Genomic DNA, 14612 nt, shown 5'->3' with positions numbered 1-14612 from the left:
GCAGTCATCCTTTCATCTACGTGCGTGGAGTGCATAAAGTAATAAAAGGCAAGGTGATTCAGGTTAATGAACCCTTCGTTAGTTTAATTGTCTTAAATTATTTTCCAATATTTGCTTAGTAGACATATATAGTTTATTATATTTTTTCACCATTTTTTTGAAGACAAGGATTTTTTTTAATCAGAACTCTACTTTTTAATTCATTGAAATATTGAAACTCATAAGGTTTTGGCCTAGTACGTTCCATTATTATGAAAGGTGTAAAATATATGGGAATTAGGAAGAGCTCTGACCGGAAGACATTAGATTTTTCTCTACATGGCTTCATTCTGAAGTGTACTGAACTCCTAAAGCATAAAATGTGCTCAAATTCAAGGAAAAAATGCAAAAACACTTCAAGAATCTAATTATGACCATCTGATATGATCATCACTTTGGTTTTTCTAAATTTAATACGTGATGGAAAAATATCTTCTTGAAAATTCACTTTAGATGTTTTCTTCAAGAAACAATATAACATATACAAGTAAATAAAATAAATATTCTGATCAGCTATTTTTGGTGCAAAAATAATCAGTATTCCAGAGCCATTGCCCAATTTCCAGAATGTTTTTCATCCTGCAATTGTATTCGTGGTACCTTGGCAACTCCTCCCTCCTGAACATGGCAGGGATGGCCCACTTCCTGTGTGGAGGTGGCCTCAGTGCTGCCCCACGGATTAGGTGATTGCATGTCACAGTCCATTGGCCTTGGTCCTGGGATGCAAAGACCCTCCTGAGCAATCCCTCTTTATCTAGAGTACGGTCCTTTGTTAGCAGCGAGCACCCGCACTGTGGGCTTGTCACAGTGATTTAGGAAAGGCATATTTTACTGAACTAAGAAGCCCAACAGTGTAGCTGGAACTGATCAAAAGCTATCAGCAAGCTGACAGATTGTTGTTTATGCAAAATTGGCCTTGGGTCTTTTGGAGGAAGCAACATCCACATACACATGATGAAAGCCAATGCTTGGTCACAAAACTGTGATCTCTACAGGGGAAAAAATATTTCTCTAAATACATATATATCAGTAAATTAATAAATGAAGGGCTTACACCATTATAGATCCTCCCATGGAATACTTTATTTGCTATTTTCCTTGGAAATTCATTGAATCACTTATTTTTAATTCCTTATTATGAGCACTTAGCAATATAGTAGGATAAAGAGAAAATGGGAAATACTAACTTTGCCCTCATAGAATTTAATTATAGTGGTATATCCTGACATGCAATTGGGTATCAAGTGAAAGAAAGACAGGGATGTACAGTTACTATGGTAACTATGGTTACAGTTTTCTTCCACAGCTCACTCTTCTCCCAACCTTTTATCCATTGGTTCCATTTACAGCCCCAAGTGGAAGGCAATGTGGTGATGTGGGACAGCTCCTCCAGGTCTCCTTAGGGTAAGAGCTGACCGTAGGACAAGCAGCATCCTGGGAACTCAGCCGAGTTCTCAGATTTAGCCGTGCTCAGGACCGTGAGTAGAATACCAGTATGGCAATGTGGAGTAGCTACAAAGAGACCAGGAAGGAAGGGCAGATCACGCTCTCACATAGATTCTTAAGATAGCCACAAGGTCGAATCTGGAGCCTAGGTTCTTAAAATATCCTTTGTGACTAACTTCTTGCCCTCCTGGCTGGAGTGCACCCCTGTACCCTCATATTTCATCCTGACTTTTGCCTTCAAGGTGTGTGTGTGTGTATGTGTGTGTGTGCGCGCGCACGCGCACGCTATGAAAGTAGAAAGCAGCATCACTGAAATTTATTGTTTATTTCTTCTGCCTGTGTTTTCACTGTCTGTCTGAATTTATTCCAAAATAAGGACTATCATTTCTAGAACAGAAAGATAACTATTGAGTTGAATTGTAAGTCACTCTATGCAACTCAATGATCTTCCATGTGTATTGTGAAACATCCCTTTCTTATCTGCTCTTAACATCAACAAAGATATTCTCCATTTTCAGAAAGCCTGAAAAATGCACCACAGTTTTCAAGAAAAATAAAGATTTGGAGAAGGGAATAATAAAGGTGTAAAACAAAACAACTTATCATAGAAACTTTGAGGATATTTCAGCCAAATAAAAACAAAATCTTCCCAAGGCCCGAGGAGATGGCTCAACAGTTAAAGGTGCTTGTTTGCAAAGCCTACGAGCCAAGATTTTGATTCCCTAGCCACCCATGTAAAAGTGGACAGGCACTGGATTGAAGTGGCTGGCAAGAGATGTAAACCTTTACAAGTCTATAGATATTATTCTGACTCTGTCCATGTGCTTCTGTGTAGTTGGGAAGTGAACACCTAATATTTTTCACCTAGAAAAATGTTATTTATATAAGATGAGGATAAACCAGGCATGGTGGCACACGCCATTAATCCCAGCACTTGGGAGGCAGAGGTAGGAGTTATCACCGTGAGTTTGAGGCCACCCTGACTCTCCATAGTGAAGTCCAGGTCAGTCTGGACTAAAGCGAAACCCTACCTTGAAAAATAAAACAAATAAAAAAAAAAAGATGAGGATAATAATAACTCTAAGGAATGTTTAAAAATAAATTAGAGAGGCTTCTGGTTAAGATGGCGGTGTAGGTACCATGCCAAAGCAGCCTAGGGGGGAAAAAGACCAAAAAAACTCAGCAAAAAACACACTTTTACTAAAAAGTGAGGTGTGTAGGAAATTGAAGCGGCAGCGGAGAAGTAGAAGAGACCCAGAGCATCCAGAGCCCGCACAGGTGGGAAAAGCGGCTCCGGCAGCTCTGCCAACCGCCACCTGCGGTGCACCAGAAAGCCACCAGACTCGGCTCGAGCCGCAGGAAAAGCCAGGTGCGGGATTTTCCCCTCACACCACGCTCTCCGCAACTCGGGAAACGTGAGGGGAGAGCGGCAGCGAGCAGCGGAGGAGCAGACCGCGAGGTAGAAGAACACGTGGAACAGCGAGAGAACCAGAGCAGCCGCGGCTCCCTCCCCTCCCCCACCACCTGAGCCCAGCTCCCGCAAACAGAGCAGCAGCCCGGGACCCAGCCACGCCAACTTGGGCTGACAGCGGGACCCAAGCAGGAGCAGAGTTCGGCAGCAACATCAGCGGCTCCAGCACCGGTACCAGCGGCCCCAGCCGCAGCAGACCCAGGAGTGGCAGCAGCAGCAGACTCGGCAGCAGCAGCTTCAGGGGGAGAAGCGGCAGTGGACACAGCAGCAGCAGCTTCAGCAGCACTGGTGGCTCCAGCAGTGGCAGCTACAGCAGCAGCAGAGGCAGAGGCAGCGGCTCGGTTAGCCCCGCAGGAAAAGCAAGTGCCCAGCTCCAGAAATCAGAACAGCAGCCCGACGACCCAGGCAACAACTTGACTGAGACCAAAATCATCCAAGGTAACTGGGATTGCACCAGGGAAGGGTCTCACTTGGTTGCAAGCTGACTTGGATCCCTCAACAGACCAGAAATCTAAACCTCTTTGTTGATAGAGGATCTGGTCGTTATAATAACTACTCTTGCATACACACTCAGGGCTGTTTTTGATTGAATGCGTATAGTGTTTAGTTAAATTTTAGAATCTACCTGTATTTTATTCCACTCAGCCTGCTTGAATACTCCTATAGCAGGGAAACTCAACCCCTAAGAACATCTTTGTAGATACTCTGAGAGTCTTAAGAGCCACACCTAACTCCTTAAGGTCCTACCCTGAAAATATATTACATCAAATCAATTGATACAGCTAAGAATACACAGCTAGCTAGAAAATCCAAGCATTAACTTAATCCAAGATGCAAAAATATATACATTATAACACAAGAAAAACTTAAAAGCAAGACAAGGTAACATCACAACAGATTCCAGAGAAATTCAAAAAATCATAGGGACATACTATAAAAGCATATACTCCACAAAGTATAAAAATCTGAAAGAAATGGATGATTCCCTTGATCTATATGACCTACCTAAATTAAATCAAAATGAGATTAATCACTTAAATAGACCTATAACAAACATGGAGATCCGAACAGTTATCAATAATCTCCCAACTAAAAAAAGCCCAGGCCCGGATGGATTCACTGCTGAATTTTACCAGACTTTTAAGGAAGAGCTAACACCATTGCTTCTTAAGCTTTTCCAGGAAATAGAAAAAGAAGGAATTCTACCAAACTCCTTCTATGAGGCCGGCATCACCCTGATACCAAAACCAGGCAAAGATAGAACAAAAAAAGAAAATTACAGACCAATCTCCCTCATGAACATAGATGCAAAAATTCTCAACAAAATATTGGCAAACAGAATACAAAAGTATATCAAAAAGATCATTCACCCTGACCAAGTAGGCTTTATCCCAGAGATGCAGGGATGGTTCAACATATGCAAATCTATAATTGTAATACATTACATAAACGGGTTGAAGGACAAAACTCACATGATCATCTTATTAGACGCAGAGAAAGCATTTGACAAAATCCAACATCCCTTCATGATAAAAGTCCTACAGAGACTGGGAATAGAAGGAACATATCTCAATATAATAAAGGCTATTTATGACAAGCCTACAGCCAACATATTACTAAATGGGGAAAAACTGGAAGCTTTTCCACTAAAATCAGGAACAAGACAAGGGTGTCCACTGTCCCCACTTCTATTTAATATAGTTTTGGAAGTCTTGGCCATAGCAATAAGGCAAGACACACACATAAAAGGGATACAAATTGGAAAGGAAGAAATCAAGTTATCATTATTTGAGATGACATGATTCTATACATAAAAGGACCCTAAAGAGTCTACTAGCAAGCTGTTAGAGCTGATCAAAACCTACAGCAATGTAGCAGGATACAAAATAAATACACAGAAATCAGTAGCCTTCATATATGCTAACAACAAACACACAGAGGATGAAATCAGAGAATCACTCCCATTCAAAATTGCATCAAAAAAAAATAAAGTAGCTTGGAATAAACCTAACCAAGGAAGTAAAGAATCTATACAATGAGAACTTTAAAACACTCAAGTGAGAAATTGCAGAAGACACTAGAAAGTGGAGAAACATCCCTTGTTCCTGGATTGGAAGAATCAATATTGTGAAAATGGCAATCTTACCTAAAGCAATCTACACATTTAATGCAATCCCTATCAAAATTCCAAAGGCTTTCTTCATGGAAATAGAAAAAACAATCCAAAAATTCATTTGGAATCACAAAAAACCTCGAATATCTAAAATAATACTGAGCAACAAAAAAGAGGCTGGTAGTATCACCATACCTGATTTTACCCTATACTACAGAGCCATAGTAACAAAAACAGCATGGTACTGGCACAAAAACAGACATGTAGATCAGTGGAACAGAATAGAGGACCCAGATGTAAACCCAAGTAGCTCTAGCCACCTGATATTTGATAAAAATGCCAAAAATACTCATTGGAGAAGAGACAGCCTCTTCAGCAAATGGTGTTTTGAAAACTGGATATATATCTGCAGAAAGATGAAAATAGATTCTTCTCTCTTGCCATGCACAAGAATTAAGTCCAAATGGATTAAAGACCTTAACATCAGACCAGAAACTCTGAAACTGCTAGAGGAAAAAGTAGGGGAAACCCTTCAACATATTGGTCTTGGCAAAGACTTTCTGAATACAACCCCAATTGCTCAGGCAATAAAACCACAGATTAACCACTGGGACCTAATGAAATTACAAAGATTTTGCACTGCAAAGGACACAGTGAAAAAAGCAAAGAGGCAACCTACAGAATGGGAAAAAATCTTCGCCAGCTATATATCTGATAGAGGATTAATATCTAGGATATACAAAGAACTCAAAAAGTTAAATAATAAGGAATCAAACAAGCCAATCAAAAAATGGGCTATGGAGCTAAATAGAGAGTTCTCAAAGGAAGAAATACGAATGGCATATAAGCATCTAAAAATATGTTCTACGTCACTAGTCATGAGGGAAATGCAGATTAAAACTACATTCAGATTCCATCTCACTCCTGTCAGATTGGCCACCATCATGAAAACAAATGATCATAAATGTTGGCGGGGATGTGGCAAAAAAGGAACCCTTCTGCACTGCTGGTGGGAATGCAATCTGGTCCAGCCATTGTGGAAAACAGTGTGGAGGTTCCTAAAACAGCTAGAGATTGATCTATCATATGACCCAGCTATAGCACTCCTAGGCATATATCCAAAGGACTCATCTCATTTCCTTAGAAGTACGTGCTCAACCATGTTTATTGCTGCTCAATTTATAATAGCTGTGAAATGGAACCAGCCTAGATGTCCCTCAACAGATGAGTGGATAATGAAGATATGGCACATTTATACAATGGAGTTCTACTCAGCGGTAAAGAAAAATGAAGTTATGAAATTTGCAGAAAAATGGATGGACCTGGAAAGGATTATACTAAGTGAGGTAACCCAGGCCCAGAAAGCCAAGCGCCACATGTTCTCTCTCATATATGGATCCTAGCTACAGATGACTGGGCTTCTGCGTGAGAATGAAAATACTTAGTAGCAGAGGCCAGTAAGTTAAAAAGGAGACATAAAGGGTAGAGAAAGGAAGGGAGGAGGAGGAGACTTAATAGGTTGATATTGTATATATGTAATTACAATGATTGTAATGGGGAGGTAATATGATGGAGAATGGAATTTCAAATGGGAAAGTGTGGGGGTGGGGAGGGAGGTAATTGATATATTTTATAATCATGGAAAATGTTAATAAAAATTTAAAAAAATACATAAAAGAATCCCCCCCCAAAAAAAAAAAGTTACAAATATGAGCCAAGGATGGTGGCTCAAAACTTGGGATATGAAAGCAAGAGAATCAGGAGTTCAAGGACAGAGTGGTCTACATAACAAGGTTTAGACCAGCCTGGACTACATAACAAAAACGCTATTTCAAAACAAAAGCAAGGGACTGGGAATATGGCTCAGTGGTTAACGGCACTTGCTTACAAAGCCTGCCAGCCCTAATTCAATGCCCAAGTCACCCATAGAAGTTGGACGCACAAAGTGGTGCAAGCATCTGGTGTTTGTTTGCAGTGGCAAGAGGCTATGGCATGCCCATACACACACATGCACACACACGTACATGCAAATAAATTTTTAAAAATTTAAAAAGTAGGGCTGGGGAGATGGTTCAGTGGTTAACCATGATGCTTGCTTGCAAAGCCTGACTGCCTGTGTTTAATTCCTCAGTACCCACATAAAATCAGATGCACAAAATGGCACATGCATCTGGATTCTGTTTGCACTATCAAGAGACCCTGGTGTACTCTTCTCTCTCTCTTTCTCTCTCTCTCTCCCCACCCCTTGGAAATAAATAAATAAATTTTAAAAAAATAAAAATAAATAAATAAAAATAAATTAAATAGTAAGATATGGAAATACTGCGGAAACATTTGAGACACAAGATATAAATAGAAGTCAAGATGTGTTTGTCCTCTTAATTAAGTTTCCAGTTCTTGTTTCCAAAAGAAAGTATATGGAATTTGAGAAAAGAATTCCAGTGATGTCGCTGCTGGAATGGAGGTGCAGTGTTGCAGAGCCTGATTCTCAGTCCTTTATAAAACTCCCTCTTCACCCCATAAGCAAGGGCCAGTGGAGTTTTGCCAGCCACCTTAGCAGGTAGGGCTGTGTGGAACCTTCCAGGATTTTGTTGCTTAAAGGTGTGGTGCACCCTGGGAGACCCTGTACCCTGCTCCACAAGCAACTAATCCTGGGAATAAGACGCTACCTCTTGGCTTATTTCCGGAATGGAAGAAGAAAGCCAGCAGTATGCAGGAAACATGCGTGTTCTGTGTCTAACCTTCGCTCTGTTCACTTAGAAATGGTGAAGAGGAGGCAGACCCTCCCAAGTGTTTTGTCTGAGAGCCTGGATGGCCAAGAACAGCTCATTCCCGCAGACGCCTGTCTTGTTGGCGACGCATGCGCTGGCCTGATGGATGGAGCTTAAGGCTCTATTTGGGTTGGCCACATCCTGACGCCCAGCCATTGGCCCAAAGGCCATGTTTTTAACAGATTTTAGAGCACATTCCCCAAGCTGAAAATCAACATCTGCTGTTCCTGTCCCAACTACATGCCAATTACTGTGAAGAGATATTTCTGCCTGGGCCAGATGCAGTTCTTAGCATAAATGCATCTGTGCATTTTTTAGATGCAGCCAGCTCTAAAAAGTGAATAGTTTGAAGCCAACACTAGGCTGTAATGATGCCATTTACCAGTTTGATAAATCTTGTAACAGTATAATTAAGTCAGTTACCTAACAATTTGATCATTTTTTTTTATCAAGACCAATTCCAAATCATTCATCATACAAGTTATTGCATACCTCACCCAGTTCTTTCCTAATTTTCATTATAGTTTAATATTAATAATTTTTTTCCTGGAAAGAGGAATCCTTCATCAGATGCCAGAGACTCAAACACAGAAGAATCTGTTCTGTAAAGTCAAGGCTTTTTCTCATAAGTAATAAGAAAATCTGTTGAAAACAGGAAGTGAAATTATCATAAACATTCTTAAAAACAGAAATGCTGTGCAATATGTGTTCAGTGAGCTATACAGAGGAGCTGTGTGTGACTTTGTTCTGACTGAAAAAGACCTGAAGTTTCATGTCATCTGGATTCTTATTTTGAGCAACATGCTTATGGTTTTATTCAACTGTTTCTTTAACAAGAATTTACTATGTACCTACTGGGTGCCAGGCAGTGTGCAAATAGAAATAGAAATTCAAGTAGTCACTGATCTTGGGTAGCTCATAATTCTGTGACAATAAGTCTTTAAATAAATTATTTTTAAAAAGAATACGGTACAGAAATATGCAGAATCTTGTCACAATTGAGACGAGAATGAGATGGATAAATAGTGTCTGTTAAGTATCCTCTTATAAAGTTATGAAAGATACAGTTACAAAACAAAAAGCAGTATCAGCTTTCTAAGGTGTCTTGATTATTTTTAAGTCATCCCTCATGCTGATCCATGATTCCTAAGGAAACTGAACAACTCAAAATTGCCTTGGCTCATAGAGGAGTCCATTAGAAGCATTTTCAGAAGTGAGCAGTTAATATTGGGAAAGAAGTTAAGGAGAACTCACGGATAACTAGGCTGACATTTACCTGGCCCAGCTAGCATCTCTCAGAGAAGAAAGTGGATTGTTCAGGAGGGCCGAGAAATAATGAGAATAAGCACCGTGTCTCTCATGTTGCGTATCTGGCAAGGTGTGGCCGGAGCAGGGGCAATGTTCACATCCAGCTGTTCCCTAATAACTGCTGATTTAGGAGAAATGATGGTTTTTATTTCTTAAACTATAGAGAAAAGAAACAAAAGAAAGATTGATTGTATCTGGATGACATATAGAATACTGCTTATTTTCCTCTTCTTGAGTCAAAGCCCACCTTTATTACACCTGAAGCATTTAAATTTGGAGCTCACCCAGCAATAGAGAACTGGGGAGATTGTGTTAAAGAGAATAACTGGTGTCTTATTTTCTAAAAATTAGCTAGGATCCTGTGGAAAGCAACACTAAACATTAGCAAACCGGGTCTGGGGAGATGCTCAGCAGTTGAAGGAGCTTGCTACCAACGCCTGTCACCTTAGTTTCATGACCCAGTTCCTACATCAAGGCAGATGCACAAGGGTGTCCGCATGTCTAGAGTTCATTTGTAGCAGCAGGAGGTTTGGTGTGCCCATGCCTACTTTCTATCTTTCTCTCTCTCTCTACCTCTATTTCTGTTTCTTTCTCCTTGCAAGTAAATAAAATATTTTAAAAATATATTTGCAAACTATTTAGAAATTTCACATTTGACTGGATATATTTCTGTTTATTTTTAATCATTATGACTCAATGTTTTAGGAAGTATCTATAGCTAAAATACATATACATATATCTATAGCTAAAATACATATACATATACACATACATATGTTTCATTCCTTTGGCAATATGCATGAATGTGTGATATGGCTGGTAAAAAATGTTTCCAAGTCTGTTTACCTCTACTCTGAAATAAATCTATAAATCAACCAGTATATATCATGTCAGAGAGAAAAACATAGAGAAACTTCCCACTGCAATAAACCCACATCCCAACTCTAGGCCCAAATGTTTGGAAGGGCTTCAAAGTGTCCCTGCAACCTCTGACCCAAGCCTGGCAGCTCTGCAGAGGAGCTAGGCAATGGGGACAAGCACTGCCAGCTGTGTGGGGTGCCAGTGAGAGCCAAAGTGAGCTGGCAGAGGGAGCAGCCAGCACACCATAAACCAGCAGTGCCAGGATAATAGAGACCAGCATGGCAGGGGCTGGGGAAAATGTCCAAGGGAGAGAGATTGCTTTTCACTACTTGCTGCAGTAAGTCTCTGCCTTCCTCCCTGTGATACTGAGTGGGATATTTTGATGCCACTTCTGTCATTCCCTCAAAAGGGGTAACCAGACCAGAAACTGTGCAGTGACTTGTTTCCAAACAGGATGGGGACAGACACTGAGACAAGAGTAAGCCAGCCCTGTTAGGCAAAGCTTGAAAACCCACATCTCCAACCGAAACATCTCATTATGTCTCAAATGATGTCTTCCAGTGGCAACAGGCATCTGGCTACACTGACCTCCAACGAGGGAAACAAAGCGAATCTAAGAAGCAATTAAGAAGCCAACCAAGCTGTGAGAATTTTTCAGATTTCTTCAGTATTACTTTCTACCAAATCTTCTTGCACTCTTTACTGAGAAAGGATATTCCCTGCGTCCAGTCCACAGGGGACAAGAGGGAATCACAGCAGTAATGATGACATGGCTTTGCATGTTAAATAACTGCTCTCTTCTGCATTCTGCATGAGGTGTGAAAGCCTTGCAGCAGCAGCGCAAACATTCCTTCTTAAGGAGCTGAGCACCTCCAGGAGACTGGAGTTAAGAACACACACAAGCCGGGCGTGGTGGCGCACGCCTTTAATCCCAGCACTCGGGAGGCAGAGGTAGGAGGATCTCCGAGAGTTCGAGGCCACCCTGAGACTACATAGTGAATTCTAGGTCAGCCTGAGCCAGAGTGAGACCCTACCTCAAAAAACCAAAAAAAAAAAAAGAACACACACAAGAGGAAGGACTAATCCGGAAATAAGTGCTTTGACGGCAAGGTACAGCAAGCTGTGAGAGTATCAAGAAAGAATCATTAGGGCTGGAGAGATTGGCTAGTACTTAAGGCTCTTGCCTGTGAAGCCTAAGGACCCATGTTCTGCTCTCCAGATCCTACATTAGCCAGACACACAAAGGTCGCACATGCCCACTAGGTGGCACAAGCATCTAGAGTTAGATTGCAGTGGCTGAGGACCTAGTGTACCAATACTCTGTTTCTCTTTCTCTCTCTCTTTTTCTCTCTTTTTGTGTCTTGCTCTCTCTAAAAAGAAAATTTTTTAAAAAAAGAATACTTAAATAAGTGCCCTGGGAGAAGGAAAGGGTATGTGTCATGTGTGTGTGTGTTGAAGTATAGTTACACAGTGAACCCCCTGGTTTAGAAGACTTTTTTTTAGAGATAACTGTAAGTATCGAGTAATTATTTTACTGGGATTTTTTTTTTTTTTTTTTTTTTTGTCTTTGGATTCTTGAGCCTGAGGATAAAGTAAGAGGCATTAACCAGAGATATAAATTCAAAACTATTAACATGAATGTGATTTTTTTAAGTAACAGTTTTTACTACAAAGGGAATGAAAGAAGTATCCTTTGGACACCCATTGAAATCACCACAGGGTGACCTCAGGCCTGTTGGATCAGGATCATTTACATGGCATGGGAGTAAGGAGTTAATAAATCTGGAACTCCAAATTCTGAGACCATTTATCTCATTTTTCCAGTACCCAGACAAAGGCAGCACCATAGAATCATCAGAACCATGCCTCCCAGATAGTGCTCGTCCCCTGCCTGTGTCCTGGGTCCTCTTCACAACCTCTCTGTCCACAAGCTCATGCTCCTCTAAAGGACCTCAACCTCTCGCAGTAAGCTCCTGGATTTGAGGACTCAAGTGGATGAGCTGGCCAGCATGTGGGGTGGAGGACAGAGCTGTGGTAGGGAGCTGACTATTCTCCATTGGTGCCTTATCTCTCTCCTGGTTCCAGATAACCTGGATTTCTCTAGAATAACCAATCTCTTGTTGTGTTGAATTTCTACCATACAGCCAGGGGCACTGTGTTTGTTCCGTTTGCAAATTAAAATCCTGCATATGTTGGACCCCAAATTCCTAATAAAGGAAACATCAAAGGAACTAGTATGTAAATCTGATCCTTGAAAGCCTTAAATTAAGTTGCTTGAGGAGAGTTTGAGTGTCCACAGGCCACTGTGTTGTAATGACTGTCACTTCTCAACAAAACTCTGGACTTCTAGTGACATCTTGGTTCATCTTTTCCTTTTTGCTTCAATCTGCCACTCCTAAATCTCACAGTGGCTTCCTAACTGGTTTCTGTGTTTCCACTCCATTTACTTTTATTTTACCAATTCTGTGTAATTTTCCAAAACGCCCTTTTGTACCACCTATCTTTTCTGATGAAAAGGAATGGGACTTGGCTTCCCGTGGACTTGATCCAAGTTGTTCAGCTGGCCATTCAAGGCACACCACGTCTGAAAATATCTTAGTGCTCTGGTTAACTGCTACCATTTCCTCACAGAGAATTCACTGTTACCTATATATAACATTTCCACCCCTACATTTCTTCTGGCATTCTTACTAGATACTAGTGTATTTGTTATCTTTTCTTAAAACCAAATTTGAATCTTTCTCCCATCTTGAAAAAAAAAATAGATGTTGTTAATTAGCTATCACTTTCATTCCTTTCTGAATATCCACAATACATATCTCCAGAGAACTACCAAACCAAAGCTAGGAGAGTTTGCAGTCATTTGTCCAAATGTCTTACTAGGAAAATGCTAAGTTGGGCCCTCTCAAATCAAATGGACTTCACCAGTTAATTTAATGCAATCATACACTTTCTGATGTGCTTTTTCTAGGTTGGCTGACCTTGCTCTGCATTGGTGGTGAAAGTTCCTGAACCCCGGCTGCCATTGGATAGCCCTCTCAATATCCAATACCATGTTCAACAGAACCCAAGTTTAATTGAGTGGCCACTTAAAAACTGAGCTCGAAAATGCCATAATAAATGATACCTAAATCTCAGCATGCTACCTAAAAAATAAAAGTAATTTTTTTTAAAGATCACTTCAATAATCTCATTATTTCAAGTAACCAAGTGCTACATAATCTGGAATTACACATTCATTGGCTACATTTTTTCCTTTTTCAAAGTCCTATATTTTTTGCAGATGAGCTCATCTAATCAAAACATATTCGGGGAAGAGGTCTTGTTTGTGGCTGGCAGAACTGCTTCTATCTCAGAGGGGAAATGCTGAGAATTTCACTCAGTCACTGCTTCTGCACATGACTCCAAAGTCTGAATCTTCCAGATTCCATGCCTGCCCACGGCAAAGCTTCCCCTCCTGAGAGAGTGCGCATGTGCCAGAAAGGGCCTTCAGCGCTTTGTTGCCTGGGGAGCTTCAAAGGGAATTGAGTTCCACAGGCATCACTGGGGGAAGCAAAATCAAACAATAAATAAGCCAAATAGTGGAAGTCATTTTATAGAAGCTTGCTTCCAAAAGCCCATTTATTTTTGAAGTTTTAATGACTAATTAAGCCAGAATCCTATTTTTTTTAATATCCGGACAAAATCATTTATACTCCATTCTATCTGCATTCCCTATCTGTAATTGTTGCTGTGGTAATAAAGAAAATACTCTTTCCAAGTCCCAGATGCTATGTTATAAAGTAATTTGTTTATTACTGATTTATTTCTATTACCTCTTAAAATGTTCTTTAATCAAAATTTATTTATATAGGAGATATTTCAAATCCAGTCACTTATCTTTCTGGTCTGTGGACTCATAGACAACCACATCAGTAAATGTCAGTTCCTAAACCAACAACCTTCACTTGCTCAATACAAAGCTTCTAAATTAATACTTACTTAAAGTTTTAGAATGTTTAATAAAAGCCTAATAGTTTTCTAACATGTTTCTTTCCAATTTCTTGGTGTTCATTTCCAAAGTATCTGGACACATGTGCAAAAGATGCCCTTTCAACACTGCCAACTTTTTACAACCACTGCTCCTAAATTGTTTAAGTTATTAAGAAAAGGGACTTATAAACCATGATTACACAAAAGGAAAATAGTCAGGTTAATGCAACAGGAAAACAATTTGTCTTTCCCACCAGAATAAATTAAACAATGAGCTGAAGAAATGGCTTTGGAAGATAAAACTATTGTACAAATATTTCCATTTTGATATATTTGTACTTAAAACAATCTCCATATAGAAATATCTGGTTGTTGAGGAGTTTGGGCAAATACTCACTTCTTTACAGCATGGCTGAGATGTATGATCTTTCCAACGTGAAGGCTAGTGGGCATTCAGGAGAGATCCAGCCTGGGAGTTTACAGGCCAAAGTAAAAAGTAGGGAAACCTCCACTTATCTGGTCTTCAGCCTACAACCGAGTGTGACTGGAGTCGCCTTGCTACTCAAATACAGTTAAACCCACCCAAGTAGATCAAACTAGGGAAATGATCCCCTCTTACTGCACCCAGTCC

The sequence above is a fragment of the Jaculus jaculus genome, chromosome 14 (assembly GCF_020740685.1).
Source record: "Jaculus jaculus isolate mJacJac1 chromosome 14, mJacJac1.mat.Y.cur, whole genome shotgun sequence".
Taxonomy (NCBI): domain Eukaryota; kingdom Metazoa; phylum Chordata; class Mammalia; order Rodentia; family Dipodidae; genus Jaculus; species Jaculus jaculus.
The sequence above is the reverse complement of the archived record's forward strand: the minus strand, read 5'-3'. Positions refer to the sequence as shown.